Raw genomic sequence first — 16023 nt, forward strand, 5'->3', positions numbered from 1 at the left:
AATTTTTGAGACTATATTATGTCTGTGCACCACCACCCACACAGGTGCGTCGGGCGCATATGTGCATGTTTCACCACTTTTCTCACCATATTTTCCCATGACTCATCCAGGTGTCTAATAATATATGGCGCCGTCTCGGGGATCCCTCTCCCTAGCATTAATAACTTTGGCAACAAACCTCCTGTATCAGACTCCTCCAGGAGTCTTTTTAGGTTTCGCTTACGAAGCGCACATGCACTGCAAAGGCAAAAAGACCTTTTGCAATTGATTCACTTTTCTCCCTTAAAACGTGCACGCGTTCCATTGCCTTCAATGGCAATGCGTGCACCTTTGGCGATTCCCTTGCGGGAGCGAGGTTGACACCATATGTTTGTATTTAACTTGCAAACACATGGTGCCCCTGGCTCACTCCCTTAAGGGAATCGCTTTGTGTGCCCTCCCACTTTCCCCCACTTGTGAGCGCGTGCACATGCGCTTCTTTATTTAACAGCGTTACTTTGCGCTCCTGGACCGGAAGGATTTAAAACCCTTTGCATGCAATTCATTTTCACTTTGAACTGCAGCAAAACCATTTGAACCAGAGCGCTAACTCAGTGGGTGAAAATTACAAGGGATAACAGAGCAGAGAGGTTTTTGTACATCTGTTATAGGTCGGGGGACATTAGCTCAGGACAGGCGGTTTGTCAGCAGTAAGTAACTGTTTCTGTCCCTCCTGCCCGTATGTCTCAGAGAATCGGAGCTCCAACGATGTCCCTCTTCCCCTGCTGCAAGCTCTGGGAGAGTGAAGCCTGCAGACGGCAGAGAACACCCGCTCCTTCACGGTTTCTTTCAGAGCTTGAAAGGCACCTCCTCTAACCTATCATTTGTGGTGCAGCAGGTGCAGAGGCACCAGGGTCCAAGGGCTTTAGGAACCCAGTGCACTGAAATTATGGCTGCATTTTACTATACAGTGGGGCGGGGGTACAATCCCTGTCACACTGACATCACTTGGAGCTCCATCAGTTTGAGCCTGCATGGAAGGTATTTTGTATCGACTGGGTGGTAGGAGCTATACATAGGAGAGAGTGGACCGAGCCGGGCGTTTGTGCTCCGGCTCGGCTCCCGGTCCGCACGCACTTCTGGAGCATCTAGTGTCGGTTCCCCGGAGCTCCGGGGGCTGAAATTGGTCACGAGGCACAGCGCAGTATGTAGGGTGTAACTTGGGAGTACTTACCTGCCCTAGCACCTGCGGGAACTTCCTCGTCCGACGCTCCCGGCCCGCGATTGAAAATGGCGGCTGATGATCGCCTTTGAACATCGGCTCCGTGTAGGGCGACGCTTCCAGGCCCTGGGTTCCCCATCATCGACTCCCGCACCCGAGGTGAGCCGATCTCCAGAGGGGACATCGAGAGGCGCTTCCTGTTTTGCTGCGAGGGGCTCATCCGACAGGGGTGCCATGTGGTTGCCTGACTCTGCAATGGTGGCGCCTGTGACCCAGCAGCGCTGATAATTCTCGCTGCTCACTGAGTGGACTCCTGGAACCTGGTGTTGTGTGGAGGGCCCTGGGGGTGGCAGCGCGACTTCCACCACGCGCCCCTGCTTGCTGCTGTGAGCTTGTCATATGGCTCTGTCTCACGGAACCCATGCCTGATTCTAAGATGGTGCCTACAATACACAGCTACCGCTGTCCCTGCCTGCTCATCAACTGTGCTGTTACGACTGTTGCTTTGACTGTGGGGTCTTGTGCTGCGGGCTAATCCTGGAGGGGACAGACATCTTGCACACCATGCTCCCCTGTGCCCTGCCCTAGCCCAGGACCCCCAGCCCTCCCAGACATCGGAGCTCAGGATCGGAGGCCTGAGGCATGACCCCCCCAGCTCTCCCAGACATCGGAGCTCAGGTCTTTCTTCCCTGACCCCTGGTCTCCGGATTAATCTCCTCTGCCCCAGCTCCTCATGGATGATGAGGCTGTGACTTTACTGCGGACTGCCTTTCTCCCCCACCCCCGGACTTGCTGGCTATGGCAGCCCTCTTCCTGGACTTTCGGACTTGGACCTTTGTGCTCCTCGCCATTTTCTTTTATGACTCGCTTCTTCTTCTACCTTTCTCCTCCGCAATTTTAGTGATCTCTGACCTCCCTCCCCTGTCCTAGCAACCTTTCTATTGACTCTCCTGTTGCCTCTGACACACTCCTCACTGTCTCACTCATTACTATCTGCTTCCCTCTCTCGTTTGTCTACCTTTCCTGCCTTTCTCTGTCCCCCCCCCCCGTGGTGCTGTGACTGCATCCCCCCGCCGACCCCACTGCATGGAACTGTGCTTTTCTGTATATAGAGATAACTCTAATCACTAGTATATGCAGTAGACCTTTGTATATCTACCATTCCTACGTGACTCTTAGAGTATATCCATTTGTATCCCTTCCCTATGTATATAGAGATAACTCTAATCACTAGTATATGCAGTAGACCTTTGTACTCTCTACCATTCCTATGTGACTCTTAGAGTATATCCATTTGTATCCCTTCCCTGTGTATATAGAGATAACTCTAATCATTAGTATATGCAGTAGACCTTTGTATATCTACCATTCCTACGTGACTCTTAGAGTATATCCAGTCCTATCCCTTCCCTATGTATATAGAGATAACTCTAATCACTAGTATATGCAGTAGACCTTTGTATATCTACCATTCCTACGTGACTCTTAGAGTATATCCAGTCATATCCCTTCCCTATGTATATAGATATAACTCTAATCACTAGTATATGCAGTAGACCTTTGTACTATCTACCATTCCATTGTGACTCTTAGAGTATATCCATTTGTATCTCCTCCTTGTGTGACTTTACATCTTGTACATTTGCAATTTTTTCTGTTTGTATCCTCTATGTAACGCATGTAATCCTAATTCCTTATGTTTTTCAACTGGTTCTTATGTAAAGCGCTCTGACACCTTCGGGTAAAGTTCGAGCTATATACAATCGCATAAATAAATAAATAAAATAAAAATAAAACCCTACAAGTAAGGGTAACCACCATCTACCACTCCAGGGTGGGCTTTAGGGCAGTGCGACCGGTGCAGCCGCACTGGGCGCTGACCTGGAAAAAGGGGGGGCTACTGACCTGAGGTGGGAGCGCTGTGTTAAGCAATAACTTACAATTTAAAAGCACATGCTGCAGAGTTCCTTGTGCTTCCACATTTCAGGCAGCAATAAAAATGTCACAATATGTCTTAAGTTTAAAAAGCTTTTATTGAAGGTAATAAACATAGTAAACAATCAGTACAAGGAAAATATGGCATTAAAAGAAGATTCAGTAAACAAATGGAGGAGTATACACTGAAGGAACCACCGTGCCTGCTCTAGAAAAATAGAGGTGCACAAAGGAAATGTAAAGGACAAGTTTGTCCTTTGTTAGAAGACCCGTCACTCACCAACCTAGATGGTGACATGCTTCATCATCGGGGTCCCACCCGGACAGCCGAGTGCCATACGGGTGTGCTGCGACACCTGACTACAGTGGAGCGGGTTGTTTTTTGGGGAGAAAAACAGTGATTTTTAAAAGTTCTCCAGTTTTACTCACTACAACAAAATCTTTATTCCGGAGAAGCTGAGCAACGTTAAAATTATCAGTGGGACACCATGCCGAATTAGGTTGGCCTGAGGTGTCGCAAATTATTGTGAATAAGTAAAAAATGGCCTACATGTTTCAACCTATGGAGTGATTGTCAGGTTTTCGTCAGGACCAATGGTGGTAGCCCGGGCAGTATACACACGCTAAGGTGTACCCAACCCTTGTCTACTTAAAAAACCCCATTAGTACTCACAGTGGTGGTTAGAGTTTCTTTCCTTGGTTCTTAGAAAAGAAAACCTGTAAAGACATAAAAACATTCACAAAGTATGACAAATTAGGATTCAGAGCGTGTTTTCCAGAAGTGCTCCTCAGATTAAACATCCAGAACTTATCTGCGAGCAATGGTAATGGATGCTGCGGCATGTTTTACAATTGTGCATGCCAAGGGTGCTTAATGCGTGATCACGGCACCATAGGGTTTTAAAGGAAGCCCCTGTTTTGTTTTACAACCCACGTCATGCAGTGTGTTCTGTGCACTCGTCCCAAGCTCACAGTACACTTGGCGGACATGGTTCGTGAGTGACACACAGTGCTATAAAAGGGAATTGAAAGGAAACGCACTCCCCCTTTACTGCGAAAGCACATACATGAATCATATTTCAATAAATAAGTGGGTGTCTATGCTCGCATGTGAATGAGAGCAACAAGTGAATATTTGCGGCTAAGCATATATGCACGAAACGTCACAACCATACGTGCAAAGAAGGAGGGGATATATGTTTTCTTCTGTTGCAGGTTTTGCAGCCAGAACCCCATACATTTAAACAGGCGCACGTGAGTGCAAGCAGAAGAGGTAATTATTGGGTTGAGTTAAACTGTGGTGCATCTTGAACATTGTAGTATAACAGATTGCATTCATGAGCTAGGCGTCAACGTAAGCCATGTTTCCTTCGAGAGAGTGCAGTGCTTCACCACAAAGTAAGAAATGTTGCCTTGTATTCAAGGAAGAGTGGATGAAGGAAATTATGGAGGCTGAGACACAGAAGTCACGAAGCAAGGTTTGCATGCAACTCTGGGAACTATTTCAATACAGTCCAGAAGTGGGCTTGATTTGCAAAGCATGTGCGGAAGCCAAGATTGTTGGGGACTTTTCCACAGGGAAGAAATGGAGTGATGGCTGGAAACTGGACTACATGAAACGCCATCTACTTAGCAAAGTACACGAGTCTTCCATGGTGATATTGAGAAACAGAAGTGCTGCTGCCAGGTTTGGTTTTGGAGTGCGGGCAATGCTGACAAAACTGCCACTAACAAAGCAAATAGAATGGAAGCAGTTGAACACCAAAGATCTATGCCTGAGGAGATAAAGATTCTCATCAACAACGTGTTGCTGGCAGTCAAGATGAATACTTCAATGTTATCTGTACAAGACATCCATGATGACCACCTAGCTTTGTATGTGAAGATACCAGACAGCTGGAGGAGCAAGAACTATGCCATTGAGTTCCCTGAGGCCATCAATAGCGTGATACACTGTGAAGCTATGACAGAACTTCGGCAAGCTTTGTATCACACCTTGATAATTGATGAGAGCACAGATATTTCTGTTACAAAAATGCTCATCCTGTACTTTAAGTTCCGACCTGTAACATCAACTGAGCACAAAATGCAGTTTGGGGGCATAGTGAAGCTGACTAGCTGTAATGCTGAGGCTATCACTACTGCCGTTAAAGAATTCTACACTGCCAATGAACTGGACCTCATGAAAATGGTCATGTTCACATCTGATGGTGCGTCTGTAATGCTGGGGAAGAATAATGGTGTTGCTACTTGCCTTAAACAATCCATTCCTCATCTAGTTGAGCAGCATTGTGTCGCCCATCGAGAAGATTTGGGAGTTGATGATACCTGGAAGAGGGTTCCAATGATTAAAGAGATGGAGACATTATTGAGGACTGTCTACACTGTGTTCTCCAGATCTCCTGCAAGGAAGTCCAAGCTGGATTAAATTGCATTGGTCACTGAATGTGAAGTTGTCTCTTTTCGACCACTGAATGAAGTCCGGTGGCTCTCAAGGCATTTTGCTGTTGGTGCACTAATTCGTAATCACAAGACTGTTCTTAAGTACTTTGAGCATGAGAAAGTTGAGGAGAATGATCCAATTGCTAAATATTGTTATAAAAACCTATCGGACTCCAACTACCATATTTCCCTTGCAGTACTTAATGACATTCTGGGTGAATTTGCATCTTTGTGCAAACTATTCCAAAAATCTTCTTTAACTACTGTTGAAGCTGTACAGTATGCAAGAGCAAAGATTGGCCAAATTAAGCAACAGTATTTGGGGGACACTGTCTTTTGGAGCAGCAATGTAAGAGAGCTGATGGAGTTGTACAAGGAAAGGCAAAAGTTTGACAGTGGGCCTATTTTGTCTTTTGTTTCCCTTCTTTGTGAACACATGCAAAAAAGGTTCCCTGAAGATGAGCTAAAAGAATGGGCAAGTTTTGAGATCCAGGCAATAGCCACACAATCGCATTTTGATTTTGGGACTGAGAATATTGAAAGACTTGTTGAAAAGTATAAAAATGTCTTGGCCCTGGGTGATTGTGAAACACCAGAAGATGTTGTTCGACGGTACAGAGACTATAAATATGTGGTGGCAGAAAATGTAAAGGGTGGGTTATTTACCACCTTTCAAGACATGGTGATTTTCACTGTACGCAATGCTGCTCAGTATAGTGTGGTATCTCAGCTTGTTGATGTCTGCGCAACATTTCAAGCATCTAATGCAGACTGTGAACAAGGATTCAGCCTCATGAATACTATCAAGAGCAAATTGAGGAATAGACTAGAGCAGAAGCATTTGGATATGATGATGAGGACAAAGGCCTACCTCCTGAATGGGAAAGTTGACCTAGACCGAGTTTATCAGCACTGGGAAAATGGCAAGGATCGCCGTGAGAAGCAACCCTGTCACCCATCTAGTGACGCCACTTGACGTGTCTGAACATCCGTCTCCCTTCTTGCGTATATGTGATATTGTATAGGCTCGCAACATTTCCCCACCCAATGAACTGTGCTCCAGTTAAGAATATTTATTAAAATCTTATGATGGTACCACCATTGAAGTCTTGTGCTTTTCTAAACTTGAAGTGTACTTGCCAGTGTAACCAATTCATGTCATGGCGTGCTTATCCAATTTGCAAACTGCCCTTAAGACCCTTATTGTGGCGCTGTATGTGTGAAAATACACCATCTTTTCACTTTTTATAGTAAACGTTTTGAGTGCCATTTGGCGCCGCAGACACGTACGGTTTGGTTCCTGGCGCACATAGCCATGGTTGCAGCGCACAGAGACCCTCCACTGCCGCACACAGAGGAAAAAAATTAGAGGGAACATTGGTCTCCACTCTCACAAACTATTTCAGATTCTGAAAACATAATCTTAGCCCTTCTCCTCTTCCTTGATAAGTCGATTTCTTCTTTGCTCCCCATCCGACTTCACCACGCAGAACTGCGTTGCGGTCAGGCCAGTAGACGCTGCTAAAACCCTGCCTCGTAGAAATATCCACCCTTACTTTACTCAGACCCTAAAATAGTGCACTTCTCTCCACTATGCTGCAGCCACCCAGGCACAGCTGCTTGACATGAGGTGGCATGATGAGCTAAGGGTAACCCGAATCACCTTCTTCCCTTCTAATCCCACAGTATTATCAAAATGAAAACTGCCTCTAAGGGTCTTATTACTTCTCTCAAGATGGGTGCATGACCTGAATATCGAGTATTAAATCTGATGCTAGCAAACCGTCGAGCCAGAACACCGACTACCAAAATACCGCTTAAATAAAAGGAAAAATGATAAGTACAGATTTACTATCCTGAACTCCACATATAGCTTTTCACTTTTGCCTGATGCCACTCTTGTTTATAAACTCCTTTGCTGTCTTGTTATAGACCGGAGACTGTTATCCAACACTAACTCCAGAGTTTGTCTTTTCCGCACAAATATATCTTCCATAAATTCTTCCAACGCCTACCCAGTGGTATTCTGGTCCTCACCACCCACTGCTCTATGGACTCCAGTGTCAAGATCCTGAACGGGGTCATTTTTTTTACGCTATCAAGAGATGTCATCGGCACATTATATCTCAGAATTCAAAGACTCATCATGATCAGGTTCCTAGAAGGCTCGAAATTGAGCTCAACTGTTCAAGATCGATGCAGCACCCCTTAGCTGCCATAATATGCACATTCGGAGTACATTTTACCAACATGCAGGTGACACTCGGTAATGCATCTAGATTGCACTACTTATGTTGAATATAACTGACTTAAAGATTGTTTTGGAACGGTTGTGTCCTGGATGATTGAGGACTTCTTGCATCTTCACACTGACAAGACGAGTCCACCTTAGTGGCTGCACCTTTCATTTGCCTAATGCTAAGGCATGGTACTCTCTACCACAAGGACTCAAACCCATAACTATTCTTCATGAATTTCGTGAGCTTCTAAAAATAACATTTTTGCTTTTTACTACGATTATTACTAACTGTATAGATTTTTTAATTTAGAGGTAGATGCTCGAAGGGTAAGCGCTGATTCCTACAAAACATAAATCAATCACTCCTGGGTGCACTCATCATGGCTGTATACCTGTAGGTGAATGCTCCTGATTCGTCTAGTGCATCTTTGGCTTATACTATTTTTATCTCGGTTGTGTAATTTGAAGAGCTTTGAGTGAGTATTAGGACGAGACAATGAGGGGAGTTGTAATAATGATCCCATTAGGAAAATTAATATTTGAATAAATATACAGATGAGGCAATCAGCATGGGTGAATTGTGAGTATGTTGATATTTGTCGTCTAGCAATGAGCTGGGAACAGGATCGACCAGGTCAGCACCTATAAATACTTAGGGAAGAAAAATTGACTCCAGGTCAAATTTCAACAAGCATTGGAATAGGCAATAGGTCTCGCCTTTGGGACCTTATAAGTGTTTATCCATGCAACAGTTGATGTTGTTGCACCAAGGATATTGTGCTGGATAAATAAACACTTATAAAGACCCAAAGGCAAGACCTATTGGCTATGCCAATGCTTGTTTCCCAATTGTCTTGGTCATCTAACCAGTGGACTGCATGTTGTAGTTGTGCCGCCATGTAGTAATATTAAATACAGGGTACCTACACCCCTCCCATCTTCCATGGTCTCTGTAGAATTGAAACGCTAATATGCTTCTGTTTATTGCCCCACAGCAGTTCCGTTAGCAGGGAATCTATTTGCTTAAAGACGTACTGCGGAATCCTATGAAATGAAATATGTAGAAAGTACAACCAACACAGTACAAGGACCATATTTGTGATTGCAACCTTGCCCATCAGTGATAAAGGCAGGTCTTTTCAGAAGCTCACCGAAATCCGTATTCCCTCCATTACCCTACCTACGTTAAGCTCAAGGAACCTTTCCTTCGGCTGAGCCAGAATCATGCCTAAATACTTAGGAACGTCTTTCGTCCACAGCAGTCCTATGACTTTTCTATTGGTCGATCTACCAGACATCCCATAGGGAGCACCTTTGAAATTTTGTGGTTTACTCAGAGCCCCGACACCTTCCTGAATTCTTCCAGAGCTCGCAGTAGGGTTAGTATGGCCTCCTGTGGTTATCTACAGTACACAAGGGTATCATCGGCATACATTGAGACTACATGGCTGGTGCAGCCCTCTTTTATTCCCCATGCTTCCATGAAGGTTCTCAGTACACAGGCCAATGGCTCCATTGCCATGACAAATAGCAGAGGCAATAGGGGGCAGCCCTGCGTTTTACCCCTTTGCAGCTGGAACGTCGCCGAGACTCTACCTCCCACTTTAACTCTGGTCAAGAGCGAAGCACAGAGTAGTTGAACCTATTTGATAAATCCGGGTCACATCAACATTATTTGCAATATATTCCAAACAAAAGGCCAGGAGACGGAATCAAATGCTTGTTCGATGTCCAGGAGAACCAGGGCGTCTTCCTTCCGTCTCGGACCCAGATCATGCCACACATACGCCAAGCGTTTCAGATTAAGCATAGTATTACGGTGTGGGATGAATCCCTATTGATCCGGGTGGGTCAGATATGACATATGTGGGAGCAATCTACTTGCCAGTATCCCACTCAGCACCTTCACGTCTATATTTAAAAGGGAATTTGGCCTGTATGAGTTTGGTTGTGCGGTGTCCCTTCCCTGCTTTGGAATCATAATTACCAATGCTTCCCGCATAGAATCTGGCAAGTTTTGTGTAGTTAAAGCCTCATTATATACTGCCAACAATCTATCTGCCAGGATCGGTTCGTATTGTTGGTAGAATTCTACTGGGAACCCGTTGTTCTCTGGTGTTTTCCCAGACTTTAAACATCTTATAGGCCTGACCACTTCCGCACGTGTGATCAGGCCCACTAGTATCTCTTCCGTATTGTGCTCTAAGTGGAGAAACTCCACTGAAACCAGGAACTCCGCTATTGAGGTATTTAAAGTCTTGGTTCACAGCCCACAGACTTTGGCCTGGTGGCCAGCTAAGAGTTCTGTGATTCTTGTTTGTGTGTACACCACTTTCCCCTCAGGGTCCTGTAAATTTAGGATTGGTTCCATGGCTCGGTCTCACCTCAGTAATCTAGCCAAGAGGGAAACCGACATGTCTCCCTTCCGTGCAGCCTCAGACGAAACACCGTATGGCCATATTTCTCTAAGCGTTTCCATGTCTCCAGTAACTCAGCCTTCACCTCATGCCATTCCCCAAGTAATTGAGGGTCGGCATGTAGCCTCATTTCTAACCTGGACAAGCTATGCTCATGTTTCTCAATATCTTTCAGTAGTTGTTGTCTTACCCCATATGACATGTGTATACATACCCCCTAGAGTGCCACCTTCATAGCTTCCAATTCATATGCCCTGTTCCTGAAGCTGTCCCCCAATTTTCCTCAAATATTTCGTTAACTCCTCTGAGACTGCTGTCTCAAATATAGGGTCCTGCAAGGCCTCCGTACAGAGGCACCACGTGGGTATGGCTGCTCTAGGTTCATGGCCCTCAAAACTGATCAGGATCAGAGAATGTTCTGAAGTATATCTTGCTTGGCACGTTAATACCTTCACTTCCCTCGCTAACATTGGTGAAATAAAGCAATAGTCCAATCTGCTGAATGTATTAGTGGCTGGTGTGTGACAGAAGATTTTCTGCGTAGGTTTACGTTCCCTCCATTTTTTTTAACTGTTTATTGTTTTCTACCACAATCAGCTTACATAGTCAAAACTATACATGCTCTTCAATCTCGTGTAGGCAGTAGCAAAATCATACAATATGCGATGAACCAACAAGGGCAGTAGCATAGAGTGAATACTGTACAACCATTAACCAACAGCTAGGGTGCCCAGTAGTCGCAGTTATTACCAGCTTACCCAAATGCACAGTATGCTTGCATGTGCTGCAGAGCCATATAAAAGAAAATAAGTTGTTCCACCCTCCCTTAGCCCTCCCACCACCAACCCACCCTCACCGGCGTGTCAACAACAACAACATTACCGATCTTGTTAATAAGTTGAAGCAATTCAAAAGGAAAGGGACATCATACATAAACTAATATTTAAGAACATGACTATAGCAATAGGGGGGGGTAAACCACTCGCACGTTCCTGTACCTCACATTTGAATAACCACTTACGAGGCCCCATCTCCTGTACATTTGCTTGACTCCGAGCCAGAGTCCATGTTAGTAGCCTTCAAGTCAGTGACCAGGGCCTCCCACGCTTCCAATGTCTTATCATTGTGGGATCTCTGGGCCTGCTGCAGGCGGATTACACTCTCACTCCCTGCCCAAGTAAGTAATGCGGCTTTCCATCTGGCATAACTGGGTCCCCTTGCAGCCTTCCAATGGGATGTAATTTCCCTTTTGTCAAGCACTAACCCCAAACCTAGGAATTTACTTGTTATTTTTGTCTTACTAGTGTGGGGGAACCAGTGCAGTAAACAGGTACCTTGGTCCAGTGTGATCTGCCGCTCTGTAATACTACTTAGTAATGCCATTATATCCTTCCAGTATGTACCCAATTGTGGACAATCCCATAACATATGCAAAAGACCTGCATCCACCAACCTGCAGCGGGGGCATTGGGCTGTGTCTAGATGAAAGATTGGTTTATCTTCGCCGGGGTAAGGTATGCCCTGTGCAATATGAAGAAATGAACTAATTGGAATCTGGCATTTCTTGTTCTCTTCCATGCCCTCTTAATTATCTGCGACCAGGCCTAATCAGATATATCTTTATCTATATCGGTTACCCATTGGTCTTGTAGTTTCTGCAACGGCGGCAAGCCCTCCCCAAGCATACGTCTATACAAGCAGGTGACGGCCTTATAAGTGCCCGCCGCCATTATGACATATTGGCACGCTGAACTCACCGGCGGGTCTGACAGGCCCCCACCCCAGTATGGCAGCTATTAAGGATTTATGGATTAAATAGTGTCCTCGTGGAAGTCCGAAGTTCTCCTGCTGTACGCTATAGGGCAGCAAGGCACCATTTCCGTACAAGTCTCCCACTATCTGTAGTCCAAGGGCCTCCCACTCTGCAAGGACCGACCAATCCCTGCCATGCGGAAGGGCGGTACACATGCCCAGGGGTAACTCCGGGGCATAAGGGCGCTGCGTCCCAATTCTATTTTCTCCAGCAAAGCCTCAGGGTGCGCTCTTTCATGGATAACGAGTGTACGCGCAATTTTTGCTGATGCACAACATACAACAGCATGTGCCAAGGAATATCCAGCTCAAATTCACGCACGGGACCCCTAAATTCCAGCGCCACTGCTTGGGTAAGCCCCTGGAACTGTGCCGCCAAATAATATAGCTCGAAGTCAGGGACAGCAAGCCCCTCCTCCACTGTCAGACGCATCAGCGTATCCAGCGCCATCCTCCGCCTTCCGTTCCCCCAGATAAAACCGTCAACCGCAGATCGGAGCTGCCGAAAGAATGCGGCAGGCATCCACATGGCAGCTCTCGGAAGTAATAAAGTAGTCGGGAAGTGCCACCATCTTCAGCAGGGCCACGTGGCCTGCCACCGACAAACGTAAGGTTCCCCAAAACTGCATGCTACTCTTAAGACCTCTCAGCGCCCTGCCAATGTTGCCATCCAGCAAATCCTCCTGGGTATGATAGATATGCGTCCCTAGGTGGGAAGGCAGTGGGGTTCCCACTTGATGTCGTGCGCAGGCGAATCACATGCCGGGCTCTAAGACCAGAAATAACGCCCAGGCTCCCTCCAGTGCATCCCCAGCGTCCTTTAAAAACATCAGGAGATCATCCGCATATAGTGAGATAAAGTACGTCTGATCGCGGAGTCGTAGTACATAGGTCGAATAAAACTCGAAGGGCAGGCCGTCGATTCCCGGAGTCTTGTTACACGCTATTTGTTTGATAGCGCATCGTATTTCAGATAACGTAATATCCTGGTCAAGGGAGTCCGCCTGTTCCGCATCTATGGAGGGCATCTCCAAATCCTCTAGAAAACTACGCATGTCAGTGTCAACTGCTTGCAACTGACTGTCATATAATGCAGCATAGTAGTTACGAAATCGGGTGTTTATCTGAAGCTGAGTGTATTCTAACTGCCCCGTCGGGGAGGTCAGCGCCAGAATAGGAGTGCATCTAGGGAGGGGGTCCGCCAACCACGCCAACAAAGTACCCACCTTATCTCTTTCGGCATGCGCACGGGCCAAATAAGCCCTATGGTCGAAGCATCTCAAACGTTCCATGACTACCGCCACTGCCTCTTTAGAGCTCAAAGCAAGTGCCCACGCCTCAGGATTAGTTGAGTGGGTTCGCTCAGCTTCCCTAGGAGTCTTCTCTGCAGAGTCGATTTCCTGCAATAACGTCTTCCTAACTCCCACCCATTTAGTAATACACAAGCCCCGGGTCACCACCTTAAAGGAGTTCCATTCCAGTGCTGTCGTCGTAGCCGTACCCTGATTATCACTAAAGTATCCTTCTAGTCCCGTCTCCAACTCAGCTTGGAAGACCGGGTCTTCTAGCATCTCTGGGCGCAATCGCCAGGTCGGTACGGCCGGACGGTCCTGGGCCCAGCAAAAGCACACCAGCAACGGGTTATGATCAGAGATGGTACGCGATAAATATTCACTACGAGCTACCATATTAGCAAGGCCAGCGCTACACAAAATCGCATTGAGCCTTACATAAAATTCATGCAGGGCTGAGAAGTACGAGTAGGCTCGCTCGCCAGGGTGCTGTGCGCGCCATACATCTATAAGTCCCCAACTATCTTGCCAATGGGATCTGGTCTTTGCTAAATTATGAATTGGGGCATCGGGCAACGGTGAATGAGACCTGTCCATGGTCACGTTTGCTATGGAGTTAAAGTCCCCCCCCAGTAGCACCAGGTTTGTAAAATAAACGGCCAGAGTTTCAGACATGTGAGCAAAGACAGACGCCTGTTCCATATTAGGGGCATAAATGTTGCAAAGGGTCACATCCCGCCCGTGAAGACGTCCCATAACCGCCACAAACTGGCCCTAGGGATCTATCAACTGGTTAGTCATCTGGAAGGGGACCCCGGCAATAACCCAAATCAGCACCCCTCTTGTGAAAGCCGAATAAGTAGTATAATAAAGCTGCCCGCACCCCCTGCGCTGCAATGCTAACCCTTCAGCCTTAGTGAAATGCGTCTCCTGTAGGAATGCTATCTGCCGCCCCTGCATACTAAATATGAGTGGATCTTGTATCGCCGTTGCATAGAGTGTAACCCCGCACATTCCAAGTCATACATTTTGCATCAGGTAATGGACCCATAATCCAATTGTAAAAACACAATAATTAATTGCACCCTTCTAGACACGCCGGTGAGCATCCATCCCCAACCAAATTTCCCCACAACCCCAACAGTCCCAATCCCACCCTTAACACTACCCTCCCTCCCCAGAACAGTCACTAACATAGTGTATCCTATCCAAACAAACCCCAACAAGCACCCTCAAAAAGAAATTTTCTTCAAAAGCGTTCTAACTGGGAACCATCCGTTGGGGGTGCGATAGAAGCTAACAATTTCACAACAGCCAGCTGATGCTTCCAGCACCAACCCCTCAGTAAAGTCTGAATACTCAACCATGAGGTGACAGCAACCCCCCTACCAAGAAAGTAAAGGCAGTGTAGCAATCAGACGAATCTGCCGCCCCCCAGGCACCCCACCCATCCCGGACCCAAGAAACCCACTGTATAACAATCCACAAAGTTCAGTACGGCAGTTCTCACAGGGCGAATCGCAGAGTGAATCACAGAGTCTACCTTGCTTGTCATGGAGCGTCCACCATATCATCTTCCGTCCCTGGTGTCACCTTGGGAAGAATCTGGCAGCCAGATTCAGATAGCTCAGTCTCCGTTTCATCAGCTTCTTTGTCAGAGTCCATAGTTGCCACCTGCGAGGACGTCTCTGTCCCAGCAATATCCACAACAGCCTGCAGCGCCGACAAGAGCTCCGCTTCCATTTGAGACATCGGAAAAGTGTGGCTCAATGGTTAGAGCAGCAGACCCTGATGCAGAGGTCTAGCCCGGGACCAGGGTTCAATTCCCCACCTCGGCGGGTCTTGGGCTCAAAATTCCACGGACCTGATAATTCTCGCCTCTGTGCCTATTCCAATCATGGAGTCCCACTCTTCAACTCTGGGCAATAGCTTGCTTAATCTCCACAATGGCCCCCACAATGCTAAGGATGCCTGGCCTCCACCTTGGGGGTGCCTAGGAGTGGACGCCTCACAGGAAAGCCAGGATGAGTTCCACAGCGGTATTCATACAAGTGCCTTGAGACCCTTGCGGGTGAGTAGTGTGCTATACAAGTATCAATTTACATTTACATTTACATCGAGGGGGCCCCAGGCATCGATCGCAATCTCGCATTACGACGGGGCCAATGAAGTCGCTGTTCCATCGCTGGCCGCTGCAAGGGTAAACCAGCCTCTCCCCTACCAGCTCGATATTCCTCCATCCATGCCCAGGCTTCATAAGGGCTATTACAAAAATGCGTTTTGCCATCCAGTGCGATTCGTAAGCGTGCGGAGAACATCAAAGAGAATTGTATGCCTTCATCGCGGAGCGCACGCTTGACCGCTAGGAAGGACGTTCTAGCCCGCTGTACTTCAAGTGTGTATTCTGGGAATAGTGTAACTTTGCTATTGTCCACAGCATAGGGGCCCGATGTTCTAGCCTTATGCAGGAGTAGGTCTCTGTCTCTATAGTGTAGCAGGCGCGCCACCACCGGTCGGGGATGGCGTCCAGGATCTGGTGGCGCGCAGGCACTCTGTGGGCCCTTTCCAGTGTATAAAACTGCGACAGGCCCTCTGGCTCCTCCACTCTCCCCTTGACCAGGCTCAGCCCCGGGGGCAGCAGCACAGCCCCCACCGCACCATTCCGCTTGGGCTAAGGCTAGAAGG

The 16023-nt window shown here is 47.0% G+C and overlaps 1 pseudogene; it reads left to right on the plus strand.

Moving 5' to 3' along the window:
• Nucleotides 1-5099: 5099 nt before the first annotated feature.
• On the plus strand, nucleotides 5100-6554 carry LOC147718510 (E3 SUMO-protein ligase KIAA1586-like; annotated as a pseudogene).
• The last annotated feature ends 9469 nt before the right edge of the window (nucleotides 6555-16023 follow it).

The sequence above is a fragment of the Lissotriton vulgaris genome, chromosome 4_1, assembly GCF_964263255.1.
Source record: "Lissotriton vulgaris chromosome 4_1, aLisVul1.2, whole genome shotgun sequence".
In the NCBI taxonomy this organism is placed as follows: domain Eukaryota; kingdom Metazoa; phylum Chordata; class Amphibia; order Caudata; family Salamandridae; genus Lissotriton; species Lissotriton vulgaris.